This window comes from Rhineura floridana, chromosome 3, assembly GCF_030035675.1.
Source record: "Rhineura floridana isolate rRhiFlo1 chromosome 3, rRhiFlo1.hap2, whole genome shotgun sequence".
Classification (NCBI taxonomy): domain Eukaryota; kingdom Metazoa; phylum Chordata; class Lepidosauria; order Squamata; family Rhineuridae; genus Rhineura; species Rhineura floridana.
The window spans coordinates 125,889,242-125,904,145 of record NC_084482.1 but is presented as its reverse complement, the minus strand read 5'-3'; the positions used below and the strand labels follow the sequence as shown (position 1 = coordinate 125,904,145).

The 14,904-nt window shown below is 41.5% G+C and overlaps 1 protein-coding gene across 7 annotated transcripts in view; it reads right to left on the bottom strand.

The window, feature by feature from the left end:
- The window catches only part of SEMA3F (semaphorin 3F), a 239,519-nt gene that overhangs the window by 159,637 nt on the left and 64,978 nt on the right, over nt 1-14,904 (bottom strand). Inside the window, exon 1 of one of the 7 annotated variants that reach the window (XM_061617802.1) lies at nt 12,719-12,733. The exons of 5 other annotated variants lie outside the window; for them this stretch is intronic. The gene's annotated coding sequence lies outside the window, so the exon portion shown is untranslated. Of the gene's footprint in view, nt 1-4,671; nt 4,690-12,718; nt 12,734-14,904 lie in introns of those variants that run through there. One more of the 7 variants, XM_061617801.1, reaches the window with a different exon arrangement.

The following is a 14,904-nucleotide window of genomic DNA, read 5'->3' as shown; positions in this document are numbered from 1 at the left end:
ATATACTGTATTGTGTTATTTTTATTGTATTTTTAATGTTCACCGCCCAGAGAGCTGTTGCTAGTCAGGTGGTATATAAGCTTAATTAAATAAATAAATAAATAAATAAATAAATATATGTGTAGTATAAAACTTAGTTCTGTGTTTAATACACTAGAGCAGCCTTTCCCAACCAGTGTGCCTCCAGATGTTGTTGGACCACAACTCCCATCAGCCTCAGCCAGCGTTGCCAATGGTCAGGAAAGATGGGAATTGTGGTCCAACAACATCTGGAGGCACACTGGTTGGGAAAGGCTGCACTAGAGTGTCCTTAGAAGATGGAGGGTCAGTCATATTTTGCCCTACTTGATTTAGATGCTGGCAGAGAGTGTGATTTAGCCAAGGCTACACAAAATTAGAATCAGACACAAGAAGCACACCCCATGATAAGAGTTGTGTGGAGTGGGATCTTCACTGCTACACTAGCCCAAATACCCCACTTACTGCTTATCTATGGTGCAAAAATAGTAGGCACTGCCAAAGAACATCCCAATCCAACAAAATTTATCCAAGTATGAAAGGCAAGTATCTGGGATTGTGGGAGCAGTATAATTCAATCTCACCCAGTGTCTAGTCCAGCCTTTCCCAACTAGTGGGCCACCAGATGTTGTTGGACCACAACTCCCATCAGCCTCAGCCAGCATTGCCAATGGTCAGGAAAGATGGGAATTGTGGTCCAACAACATCTGGTGGCCCACTAGTTGGGAAACGCTGGTCTAGTCCATTTATCCTTCCCCAAGTGAGAGTGTTGTCATGACTATCTAAAGGCAAGCAACACAATGCTCTTGTGGAATGAAGAGCATGTGGGGAGCCTCAATGTGCACATCTTTTCCCAGGAAGGAAAAGGCATGGAATGGCTTTTGTGAATGGCTGAGTGAAAGAGCATGCAAGGGCCTCTATGAAGTCTCAGTCTAGCAGTACATGAAGATCTCCCATAGTCTCATTTTGGGTGACTGAATAGCACTGGCATTCAACTTACCCTACATTGACCTTGGCAATGATGCAGTAGGGAGGTCAACCTTTGCCCCCTCTGCTCAAAAGTGGTTTGAGAATGGTCTGGGATTCATATGGCAGCATTTCAAAGGGTATGCTCAGGCTCCCATGCATCAAAAACTCCCTTTGCATTTTTTTGTTACTGACTCCTGGCTTTTATACCTGCTGCAAATTCACAATGTCATGAGCAAAAATGTACTAGACTGTAGAATCAAGAGGTCTATATAAGCTTAAGAATTGCATGTGTGTGTGTGTGTGTGTGTGTGTTTCAATGTCTGTAAATCTCTGCACTCGATTGCACCTATTTGACCTTCTGATCACAGGTCCATCTATGTTCTTCCTGCAGAGCCTAAGGCCTAGTTCTCACAAAACAGCAGATGAAACGATGAACTTGTGTTTGGACTTCAAGCTACATGAGATGGCTCATGCAACTGAACGCTACTTCATCCACATAGAAAACTAGATATTAAGGAAGAAATACTAATCTAGCCTTTTCTTTGATTTGTTGTAGGTGAGGCCACATTTATTTTGTATGGAGGAAATTGAATGGTGCAGTCACACCCATTTCCCTCCTCACCTGTTTTCAGTGAGAACCAGAACATGACATGGAAGGTACTCAGGGGAAGAAACAGACTACTCTGAAGGCAGTTTTCAGCAAACGACAGGAACATTCAAGTCACATTATCTATGTCTTCTCTCCAGCAGCAAGATTCATGTTCTTGGGGAAGGACAATCAGTCACAGAATCAGAGATTGCTGGGTAGTTGCCCCACCTCCAACCAGGGCTGGCACTATAATGAGGCAAATTCAGACAAATGTCTCAGACAGCAGGAATGGAGGACAACAAATCTGCCCCACTTACTTGCCTGCCCACCAGCCCTGCTGCCAGCCACCAGCTGCCCAACCAACCAGAGAGGCTCTCCTGTCCTTCCCTGCCTCGCTCTGAGACACAGCCAAGGGAGTCCTTTCTCATAGCAAGGTGTGATGTGTCTAGGAGAGCACCTGTGTTGCTGCCATAATTAGCCATTGTGGCTAGAAATGCTATTTATATGCTATTTATAAACGGTTTAAAGTATCTTTAGAAGTAGCACAGGCATTCTCCCACCCATGTCATCCAGAATTAATTTATTTAGCAGGATTTATACACTGCTTAATCATCAAAACCTACACAAGCAATGCCTCATTCTGAGGAATGACCCCTTGGCTCTTCCTATAGCGATGCAGAGAGGATGGTGAGAAACCATTGCCACTGATGCTGCTAATGCAGCAGCAGCAACCAAAAGGAAGGAAGGAAGTGGGGGAAGAGGAAGAGGAGTGGGGAGTGCAAACTCTTGTGCTGGCCATACCGCCATCCCTATAAGGACACCAGTAAGGGAACTTGATCTAAATGCCTGTTAAAAATTCACCTTTTCATACTGGCATTGCCCAACTGATCTCCCTTGTTTATCTTTTCCCTCTACTCTCTTTCTCTTGCGTGTACAGTGTTTTAGATTGTAAATCTGAGGGCGTTGGGTCTTTATTTTGATTTACCTACAATGTCCAGCAAATGTGATGCTCCAGAAAAGAACATATAATAATTCATAACCCAATGTTGGGGTCATAAAAAATGTCACTAGGCTTCAAAATGTGTTCAAACTGTACAGCTTCCCAGTATAAGACAGTGATGTTTGTACATAATACCATAATTATGCAATTACACTATTCATATTTTACATGGGCCACAATCCAACTTCATGATTCTGATGGGCTTCCACAATTCAAGAATACAGAATCCAAACTGCTGCTATCCTGTGAAATAAGTCATTTTGCAAAATGACAAAAATATTTAGGCATGTTACAGACTTATTATTTCAGTCATTTTCTAAAACCAACACTTTCTGTACTTTCATATTGTTTCTATCATTTCAAAAAGCTTATGTAATATTGGTGCGTACATGAAATACAATCTTGATCATTTAGGATTGCTCACTTTTTAAAAACTGTCAGTAACAAAGAGGTATGCTGATTTTTTTAAATGTCATAAATATAGTATTTACAGTCTAGGAATGTTCCTGGACTTGGTGCTAAGGATGCTCAAGTGGTGGCAGTGACCAGGGACATTTTACTAGTTTAGGATGGTATGTTAGCGGCAACTTGATTTAGAGAGAGCAAACAGGCAAGACCCAAGCTGGACTACTGTAATAAGTTCTATCTGGGATTGCCTTTGTATGCAGAAACTTCAACTGGTTGAAGCCAGATGGCTGGAACATATTACACCAATACTGTATCAGTTCCACTGGTTGCCAATGCATTTACAGGCTCAATTCAAAGTGCTGGTGATGTTCTTCAAAGCTCTGAGTGGTTTGGGCATAGGATACATTAATACCACCCACACCCATATCAACTTGCCTTTACCCTAACTTGGAGGGCCTCTTGAGATGCCTTCCTGTAAACAGTAACTTTGGTGGGCATGCCAAACAGCATCTTTTTAGTGGTGGCCCCACAGCTGTGGAATCTGATCCTCTCCCATCAATACTTTTAAACAGGCCTTACAGACTTCTCTTTTCACTGGGGCTTTTAGTGGCTGACTCCATCTTGGGCTGTAGAAAATAGTATTATGATCTGGCTCTGAAATATTTATTTTTCTGGGTTACTATTATTGTATTGTTCATGTTGGCTTTTAATACTGATACAAATGAAGCTTTGGAGAAACAAGTCATGGTTTATTTGAGTATCTGTAGGACAACTTACAATTTGTTAAAACAACCATTTTAACATTATGTGTGAATCAGGCCAATGTTTCTAGTGGTGGCTCATACTAACAGAATATTTCCCAATTTTCAGTAAATTTTGTGACTTCAGTTTCAGCTTGTGAAACGCATATCTTTCAGTCAACTTCCTGATAATTCAACAGTTATTCAATACCAAGCAAACTTTTGGCATCTGTACACATAAGTAGTAGCATTATAGCTATTTATTAGAAGCATATAGTCTGGAAATTTTCAGAAGTGTCTTGCCAGACCTCCAACTGCTTTGAAATGTCCCATAAGAGATGATACTTGGGCTTGTCAGTCAGACTACACTAGAAGAAGGCTGGCTTACTTTCTCAGCTGACAGCTAATTAAGTGTATTGTGTCTACAAGGCAAACTTTTAAAGGCCAAGGCCTTTGATACAAAGTGTGTGTGTGTGTGTGGGGGGAGAGAAACAGAAATCAAGGAGTGGCCAAAAACCTGGAAAAATTGTGCTTTATTAATCTGACATAATACTGATTTAAAAGGGAAAAAAAGGTCATCAGCAGACAAACATACAGTTTTCAATCTGTTACTCTCATAGAAGAGGAAGATTGTTACTGCTGGAAAACGGGAAGAGGAGTATTAAGTTTACTCATAAATTTGCCTCCCCTGAGTATTTTCCAGCAGATGTTAAACCTTCATTTATGACAATTAGCATTTCATGCAACTAATCATATGATCTCTACAGTTATCACACAGTGGCTGAGATGCAAAACACATACGTTGCTTGAGAGAGGTGTCACATCACAGCGGTTCTTTTTTCTAAGGCACCCAAAATCATAGGTGACCTCAGTTATCTCAGAATTGGCAACTGAAGGACCGGCTAGCATCTGCTTAGATGCCCATCGTGATGGATGTGACTACATACCTGGCAAAGCAGTTGTGCATTTTCACCATAACGCTATATACCACATGGAGCTTTGATCAATCAGGGGATCCCTGCAGGGGAAGGGAGAGTGTGTGAGTCTTGGGTTTGCTGTGGTTCTCTCTTGTAACATTAAACTATAGTTTTACATTAAACTGGGCCATTGTGGGCACATAAATATACCTCTATTTGGGAAAGAAACTAACTTCTCCTTTACATCCCAATAAATGTTTCTAAATGGTTTGTGATTGTCATATACCACTATTAAAATAAGGTATTCTGATTGGCAGAAATATTTGTAGTAAACATGCACAGAGATGCAGGCAACAATTATTGGTTTAACTGAAAGAAACAGATTTTCTGGAAGATCCCACAAATAATGTTTGACTGAAGGCAGACTACAGCATTTACTGCCAAGTGGCCAATCCATACTTCACAGCCACAAAGTTTGCCCTTTAAACCTGGAGGAAACACATGTGTGAAGCAGAGATATACATGTGAAAACTCTTGCAGGGGAACATGCTGAGAGACCACAAAAGGATTTATCTACTATGTGTTTAGAGATGTGTGCCTCCCATTTCAACTTTGATCGTTTCTCATCATGTAAATTGGTTGTACAAATGGCAAGAATCAAGAAAATATGTATAGCACAGAAAGGGGCCAGCTAGGGCATACCAGTAGTTCATCAACACTAGTATTTTCAGTCGCTACAGGGATGGCCAATACCATGTAAAAAAAGTAAAACAGCCAAAATGTTGTTCACTATTCCCATTAGCAAGTAATTTTTCACTCCAGCAATAAGACCATTAAAAAAAAAGGCTGGAAACAACTTCTGAAAATCTACACATAAATTAACTCCAGCACTGATGAATCAGCTGCTGTAAAGACATAATACTTGGAACAATATTGCTGTTGCTTTGGAATCACTACCTTGCCTTTCACTCTTCTACAACTGAACCTATTCTATCCAAAGTTAAAACTGTCACTTGAAGAATGAACTAAAGCTTAAAGTGAAGTACATCCAGCACAAAGCACAGGTAGAGGCTAGAAGACCCACACTGTGACAGAGACAAAGGCCCATGCTGTGGGGTTGTCTTTTTCCCCATTTAGTTCAATTGTTGTTATTGGTTTGATCAAAGTGCCATGTGGGTTGCCTTATAAAAGAAGAATTGCTTATTTGTTTGAGCTCTGCTTCCTATCCCTTGATGGGCTATTTATGATGTAATTAAGCTAATTACAAGTAATGAGAGTCCCACTGGCCCTGAGCCAAGCTCTTTTCCTATTTAACGAATTCACAGGTGGTAGGAAACCAAAGAACTCATTTGGGATGAAAACAACTTTTAGCTCTTAGCTCAAGTGTTTTCAAATGCAAGCCACTTCTTACACAAATAGAGGAACACTTTGGTGTGTGATCACTGGGCACCCTCAAGGAAATTCAGAACAAATCAAGTCAGAGGTTGATTTTGAATCACAGAAGGAGCCAACAGTTTATGGTGCTTGAGGAAAATTGGGGGAAGCTCTTTGCTGTGTCTTCAGAGACATTTAGGTATTAAAACACACACACACAACACACACACACACACACACCGTCATGAAACTCACCATCACAAGGAAGGAGAAACAAGAAAAAGAAAACTCAGAACATATTCCTTCCTGAGAAACTCCACACTAAAGATGCAAACATCATCTAAACTCATAATCATATCTATTCAAGTGCTCATGAATCCTGGAGATAATCTTTGTAAAGTAATTCTTCATAGACTAATAGAATACAATGTCACAAAGACTATCCACAACATTGACATTGTTTCTATCATAGATGTAATTCAGACTACTGGAACAGGAAAATTTAAATATGAAGGTTAAATATTTTCCTTGAGGACTAGTTTACATTGCTACGTTTCCCTCTAGATTAGGTTAACACTGTAATCCCAAACATGTTTACTCAGGCAGGAGTAAATCCCACTGTGTTCAATAGAGCTTGTTGTTGTTATGTGCCTTCAAGTCGATTATGACTTATGGCGACCCTATGAATCAGTGACCTCCAAGAGCATCTGTCATGAACCACCCTGTTGAGATATTGTACAGTACGGCCCCGCTTATATGGCGGGTTCTGTTCCGGACCCGCGCTGTAAAGGTGAAATCGCCGTAAGGCGGAACCCCATTGACTTTAATGGGGCGTGTTGCGCAAAAATGATGTGAAAATGCCACAAAATGCCGCAAAAGTGGCTTTTAAAGAGGGGAGGAAAGTCACCGCATTAGCAGAACGCCAGGAAGCAGAGCGCCGGGAAGCGGGGCCCTACTGTACGTTCAGGTCTGTGGCTTCCTTTATGGAATCAATCCATCTCTTGTTTGGCCTTCTTTTTCTACTCCCTTCTGTTTTTCCCAGCATTATGGTCTTTTCTAGTGAACCATGTCTTCTCATGATGTGTCCAAAGTATGATAACCTCAGTTTCATCATTTTAGCTTCTAGGGACAATTCTGGTTTAATTTGTTCTAATACCCAATTATTTGTCTTTTTCGCAGTCCATGGTATGCGCACAGCTCTCCTCCAATACCACATTTCATATGTGTTGATTTTTCTCTTATCTGCTTTTTTCAGTGTTCAACTTTCACATCCATACATAGAGATAGGGAATACCATGGTCTGAATGATCCTGACTTTGGTGTTCAGTGATACATCTTTGCATTTGAGGACCTTTTCTAGTTCTCTCATAGCTGTCCTACCCAGTCCTAGCCTTCTTCTGATTTCTTGACTATTGTCTCCAGTTTGGTTAATGACTGTGCCAAGGTATTGATAATCCTTGACAAGTTCAATGGCCTCATTGTCAACTTTAAGGTTACATCAATCTTCTGTTGTCATTACTTTCGTCTTTTTGACGTTCAGCTGTAGTCCTGCTTTTGTGCTTTCCTCTTTAACTTTCATCAGCATTCGTTTCAAATCATTACTGGTTTCTGCTAGTAGTATGGTATCGTGTGCATATCTTAAATTTTTGATATATCTCCCTCCAATTTTCACACCTCCTTCATCTTGGTCCAATCCCACTTTCTGTATGATATGTTCTGCGTACAGATTAAACAAACAGGGTGATAAAATACACCCCTGGCTCACACCCTTTCCTATTGGGAACCAATCAGTTTCTCCATATTCTGTCCTTACAGTAGCCTCTTGTCCAGAGACAAGGCTGGGCTGTTTTGTTTTTTTGAGTGGGGGTTGCCAAAAAAAGGGGGGGAAGGATTTGCACATTATGAGGATGAATAAAGAAAAAAAACTTGCTGCCATGTCAATCTGGGGAAACAGATGACCTGGGAACTTGAGGTATATATACCAGTGCATAACTTTTACATTATTTACACCACAACATACCAGTCCATATTTTATTCTCCAGACTGCCTTGATTATTGTGCTTTTCCTTTTCTTCATGTGAAGGTTTCACCTCATTAATAAGGCACTAATCTTCCCAGTGTGGTCCTCCACTATTGTCTGAATAAATGCCTGTTATGCTGGTCATTGTCTCACCCCTCGTTCCCCATTATCAGAGCCTTTTCCCTTTTAAAATGTGGTCTGATTATGTGCATATTTACTCATTCATCATGGACACCTTGCTAATTTCTTCTGCTGATTTCTTTTGGGTAGGGAGGCAGAGTGCTTTCAATTTTGCATAATCCTTGCTATTTCACAATGTCATAGAGGCTTATCAGAGTTCCCCCATCACCTGAATTTACAAGATCTGAACAGGGTGGTTCATGACAGATGCTGTTGGAGGTCACTGATTCATAGGGTCGCCATAAGTCGTAATCAACTTGAAGGCACATAACAACAACAAAAATGACAGTTTCTGCAGGGATGCACAACTGTCTGTCTTTTTAGCATAAAAAAGAAACAAACCCAAGTCTAGGAAAAATGTATGTACGGCAAATATGTAGTCAGCAGTATAGGGACAAATGATTAAACAAACCAAACTCTGAAGGATTGCAACAAAGTTGCTGTGGTCAAGTAACTCTGAGATCCAATAAGCACAAAACATTACATTTTGATGACAGGAAGTGTTGCATTTAGATGTGTGAAGGTGCAGAATGGGACTTCTGTGCCTTGCATTTTCCTTGTAGTTACAATGGCAGAGCCCTAAGTATTCCATGGACCGCGAAAAAGTCAAATTGGGTGTTAGAACAAATTAAACCAGAACTATCACTAGAAGCTAAAATGTTGAAACTGAGGTTATCATACTTTGGACACATCATGAGAAGACATGATTCACTAGAAAAGACAATAATGCTGGGAAAACAGAAGGGAGTAGAAAAAGAAGACGGCCAAACAAGAGATGGATTAGTTCCCTAAAGGAAGCCACAGACCTGAACTTACAAGATCTGAACAGGGTGGTTCATGACAGATGCTACTGGAGGTCACTGATTCATAGGGTCGCCATAAGTCGTAATCCACTTGAAGGCACATAACAACAACAAAGGACTAAATTCCCTGGCTCCACAGTTCAAACTAATGTGGTCTCTTCCACCCATTTTTCTGCTGCTCCACACAGTTCTGGACTAGCTTTCGGGAAGTCTCTTCCCCTACGCCAGATACAAATTAAAGCACACCTGTTTGGTTATGCCTTGGCACTACAAACTAGATACAACCAGAGGTGCGGGATAATTAAAAGACTTGGGGCACTGGCCTATAACACAAATTTGGCTGGGGTCTCACTGGCACAGCACTTGTTGCATCCAGCCACCATGTAAACAAGTTAAATCCAGAGGTAAGTGGCAGGAAAACCGGGGTCTAGTGCAAAGGATCCAGGGATCAAGCCTCCTGAGCCACCTCCTAATGCACATGGATGGATGGATGACTAAAGACCTGGATTTATTCCATCTGCATCAAATAACTGCATCAAAAAGATATCATGGTTAATTTCTTGATGGACATATAATGAATCTAGCTCAATATTTGGAGGGGGGAGGAAAGGTTTCATGGTCAGCAGAAGACTATATATGGCTCTGGAAGATCAAACACATGAACTCACTGAAAGGCCTCAATTCCCCATGTGTAAAATGGGGGTAATGACCTGTTGTTCTTACAAAGATGGTTGAATTAATATCTGTAAAAAACTGTACATACCGGAAATACTAGAGAAATAATTAGCCCATGAAGACTAGCCCATTTAGAATAGAATAGCTCCTACACTGTCAGTGTCCTGTTCTTTACATATGGCATCAAGCAAAGAGTCACTTTCCCTTCTGGGCAACTTCCCAGGGGCCATATGTCAGTGGTGGGTGGGGCCAGAGTGAAAAGAGGGGAAACCAATGAATATAAATGTTACCTTTGTACAGTAGGCTAGTTTCTGCTCATACACTCTTCTCTATTCTTATCTGGACAAGCATGAATCATTAACAGAGTCCAAGGACACATCCAGGTAAAGCCACTTAAGGAGAATGTGATGTCTGGGAAAAGAGGGTATGACTAGGGAGAGTCCCAAGGTCCAGCTAGAGAGGCCTGGAGGGCTGCATTTGGACTCTGGGCCTTCGGTTCTCCTGGCACAGAGAAATGGTATAGCATGGACAAAGAAAGGAACAAATAATGTGGTAAAGCAAAATAGACAAATGTCCCATTTGATCCAGGAAAACGTGGCCAATTACTGTCAGCCCTTTCCTGGAACCTGCTCTTCTGGTGGCTGGCGAGGGGACTGAAGCAATATTGTAGGACACACAGTAAATTAAAGGGATGACACTTCTTGAAAAGCACTTGGGCTCCAAATCCTAATCTCTAGGTTGGGACCTTTCTCTTTCCACACAGAGTCCATCAGTCCTTTCAGGAAGGAACTTCTTGCTGGGTATACACTATTATTTTGCCTAGAGAAAACAAATTCTCCACGGCTAATTGCCTTCAATAAATCACTCAGACATTCCCAGTATTTTCCACCAGTTTCTTCCCCTCCCAAATTTCCTTTCGACCCTTGAAAGAAAAAAAAGGAACTGGCTTCCAGATAAACATGTCATTCACTCCGGTCTCATGTGGACTGCCTCAGATCCTGGATGGGTTTTGTTTGTTTTCTTGCTTGTTCCTAGCTCTGAGGCATATTCTTCCAGATTTGACAAAAGTCAGACTAGAAAGAAACACTCTTTCTTTAACATGGCAGCTGAGACCGAGAGGCCATCAGAGAATAGGGCCTAATCCATGGATTAAGAAATCCCTCTGTGATACATTGTTATCATTGCTATGGTTTATTACATTTCTACCCCACTCTTCCTCCAAGTATCCCAAGGCAGCATATACTTGGGGTCCTCTTATTTTTATTATTATTAAATTTATTACCCATCCTTCACCAGAATGACCCAGGGCAAGTCATAACAGTGCCTCCATCTTGCTAGGATTCAGACTCAGTTTATTGGCCCTCATCCAGCCCACCACCGAGTCCAGGCACCGGTCCAGGGCTTGCACAGCCTCTCCCGATCCAGATGTTACAGAGAAATAGAGCTGGGTACTGCTGACACCTCACCACAAATCTCCTGATGACCACTCCCAAAGGGTTCATATAGATATTAAACAGCATGGAGGACAGGATGGTACCTGCGGCACCCCAGGGGGCTGAAAGACAATTACCCAATGCTATTCTCTGAAAACAACCCTGGAGGTAGGCTCGAAACCACTGTAAAACAGTGCCTCCTATATCCATCTCACTAAGACATCTCAGAAGGATACCATAGTCAATAATATCAAATGCTGTGGAGAGATTGAGTAAGAATAACAGGATCACACTCCCCCTGTCTTTCTCCTGATAAAGGTCATCCATGAGGGTGACCAAGGCCGATTCAGTCCCATAACCAGGCCTGAACCCAGATTGGAATGGGTCAAGATAATCTATTTCATCCAAGAGTACTTGCAATTGCTGTGCCACAACTTTCTCAATCACCTGCCCTAAAAAGGGGGTATTTGCGACCGGGCGGTAGTTGTCACAAACCAATGGGCCTATGTGTCAGGCTGGTGATAACTTGAGACAGTCCCATGGTCGTCATGGAGGCCATGAAGTCCCAAGCTGGAACATAGAGGCAGCCTCAGCATGGACACTGAAATCACCCAGGATTATTGTTCAGGGCTCCTCCAACAGCAGGGTGAACAATATACCAGCAGTAACCCTAGTTTACAGTCTCTTTGGACCAACACCAGGTGCAGGCCCACACAGCCAGCTCGAAGACAGAGTGGCTTCCTGGTGACAGAGATGGAAATTCTGTAGACCACAGCAACTCCTATCCTCCGTCCCTGCAGCCTGTCCAGGTGAGCAAAGCTGGGTCACAACTCTTCCCAGCTCACCCACCCAGGGTCTCAGTAATGCACACCAAATTGGCACCCTTATCCATGAGTAAATCATGGATGAGTGTGGTCTTATTGTGTACAGATCTGGCATTAAACAACAGTACACACAGGCCAGTGGACACAGCAGGTGAGCAATGAGGAACCCCTCCATGAGAGGAGTGGGAGCAAAGAACAAGGCATAGATAGCCTTGCCCTCATCTTCTGTGGTAAATCTCCACCTTCCCATGGCTATATCTCCCTCTACCCATGATCACTGAAACTGGGGTGGCATCACCCATGTCCCTCCTTACTAAGACTCCTCCTAAACACTTGATATGGACGCAACAAGAGCCCACCAACAAAACCTACCTAAACCAGTTATCCCAGTAGGCCTCTGAGAGAATTGGGAACAGTCAGACCCAATCAATATCTTTCACACAAGGCACATCTACTGCCCCCTGTCTCAAACCCAGGGACAGCCAGCCTTCTGCCAGTTGCAGGCTCTCACTCTGAAGGCATCTGGTGCCTTACTCCTATCATTAAGTTCACTGCAGAGGCTCTCACCCAGCGCAGGAACTACACATACCCCATACACCCTTCCCACTACTGGAGTCAAACAAAGTTTACATTTTACAGGACTGTGGAAGAGGGCAGCTTATTTGTCTTATTCATAACCTGTTTTGAAAATGTGATATATTTTTTTCTGGGAGTAAAACTTCAATGTTAATTCCACATACCTACCCCACTGAATTCAGTAGGACTTACTTTTGAGTAGACATGGTTAGGATTGTGCTGAAAATCAATGGGACAGTGAACATAGAAAAGGATTGCGTTGTAAATCTTTCTCTCCCCCTCTGATCCTTTAAAAAAAAAAAGCAGTAAGGCAGGGCTTAGTTAGGTGTCTCTGCTTTTATTTGGCAGGAAACTAATAGTGTTTTTTTTAAGTTCTGCAATGGCCAACTGGTTTTGACAATAAACTATTATATGGGGTGTATGTATTTTTACATCTCCAGTGTGTGCGTATATGGAATATTTCCAACAACCCTGTGAGGTAGAGCTGGAAATCAAAGCAGCTCACAACAAGAAATAAAACCATATAAAATCCAATAACTGTAAAACAAATATAAAACAGTTGCAAAACAGCGTAAAGTGGCATGATTCTGAATTTTGGATTGGGTGAGTGAAGTTCCTTATCACTGAATTGCAGTCCTGTGCATGCTTCCCCGTCTAAGTAAGCCCCTTTGAATACATTGGGACTTGCTTCTGAGTAAACATGCATAGGATTGCACTATAAATATATTTACAGGTTGTGTAAATAATAAACATAGTTGACATTCATGCTTATATAAATATTTCTTCATACTGTCTTGATACGTGTCTTACAACTATGGTTGTAAATTATTATTTACCAATGATTAATTGTTCTACATTTTAAGTGTGACTTTCTTCCTTGGGGTGGGCATGGTCCCCGTCTGTTCTTTTCACCTAGAGGGGCAGGTTAGGCTGTGAGATGCTGCGTAGCCCATGGTCACCAAGTAAACTTTATAGCTCATTTCCATTTTAAAATTTAATTAAAATGATTTCTACGTAGACAAAGTTTATGGAGATGCACATAATACATTTAAAGCACATCCAACTCGCATTTAAAACACATGACTTCCCCTAAAGAATCCTGGGAAGTAAAGTTTCCACCTCACAGTTATAGTTCCCACCACCCTTAACAAACTACAGTTCCAAGGATTCTGTAGTGGGATTCATGTGCTTCAAATGTATGTTGAATGTGCTTTAAATGCATGGTGTGGATCTGCCCTAGTATGCTGTGCATTCATTAGTGATTTCAAAAGAACAATTTTAAAAGATACGTTTTTAAAAAGGGCTGTAGCTCCATGGTAGGGCACATGCTTTGCATGCAAAGATCCAAAATTCAATGTCTGGAAGAGACTATTGCCTGGAATCCTGGAGAGCCAATGCTAGTCCATGTCATCAGTACTGAGCTAGATGGTACCAAATGGCCTGACTTGGTACAAAAGAGTAAAGTGACCCACAGGCCACAGTGACTCCAAAATTTATTTATTTATTTTATTTACAACATTTATATACTGCTTTATTGTAAAAAACCTCAAAGTGGTTTATAGCAGGAATTAAAACAATAAAATTATTGGCAAAAACAGTTAAAGATAGGTATTTAAAAACATTCAGAATAATAAAACCAACAATGAGTTAAAAACAGATAAAAAATAATAGCTTTTACATGCCTGGTTAGGCTTGCATAAACAAAAGTATTTTTAAAAGGTGCCAAAAAAAGTACAATGAAGGCACCTGCTAATGTCAATAGGCAGGGAGATCCAAAGCGTAGGTGCTGCCACACTAAAGGATCAGTTTCTTGCAAGGTAAACAAAATGCAAACTGAAAAAAAAAGGCAGTGATGATTTCTTAACTGCAATACCATACCAACCACAACAAGATTCCTATGAGTAGGGCAGAAAACTCAGCATCCCACAACCAGTCAGGATTCCTAACCAAATACCAAAACTAAAAAAATCCTGGCAGCCAGTCAGCCAAGATCACAGAAATCCCCATGCAACACAACCTGACCCAGGGGCTGCAGTTAGTGCAGAATGCTGTGGCACAATTGCTGACACGAGTGAGACCCTATCAGCACGTAATACCTCTGCTCTGAAATATTACTGGTTACAACAACAGTGGTTCCATGCACTCCGTTCAACCTTCTTAAACCCACTGATAATGCACCTTGTTGTTTGTTTGTTGCCCAATAGTGGTAAAAGAGAATTCACATACTGGGCAGCGTGGCTGCAATTGTTCCCAAGCTGCTGCCTTTGTAGACCAAATTATGTGTGCTTTCTCTGTCAGTTAAATTCACTGGAATTGGGTTGGCTGACGAAGTGAGTTTATAGCAGCCCACAGGGGAGACAGAAAAGGGTAGAGAATCT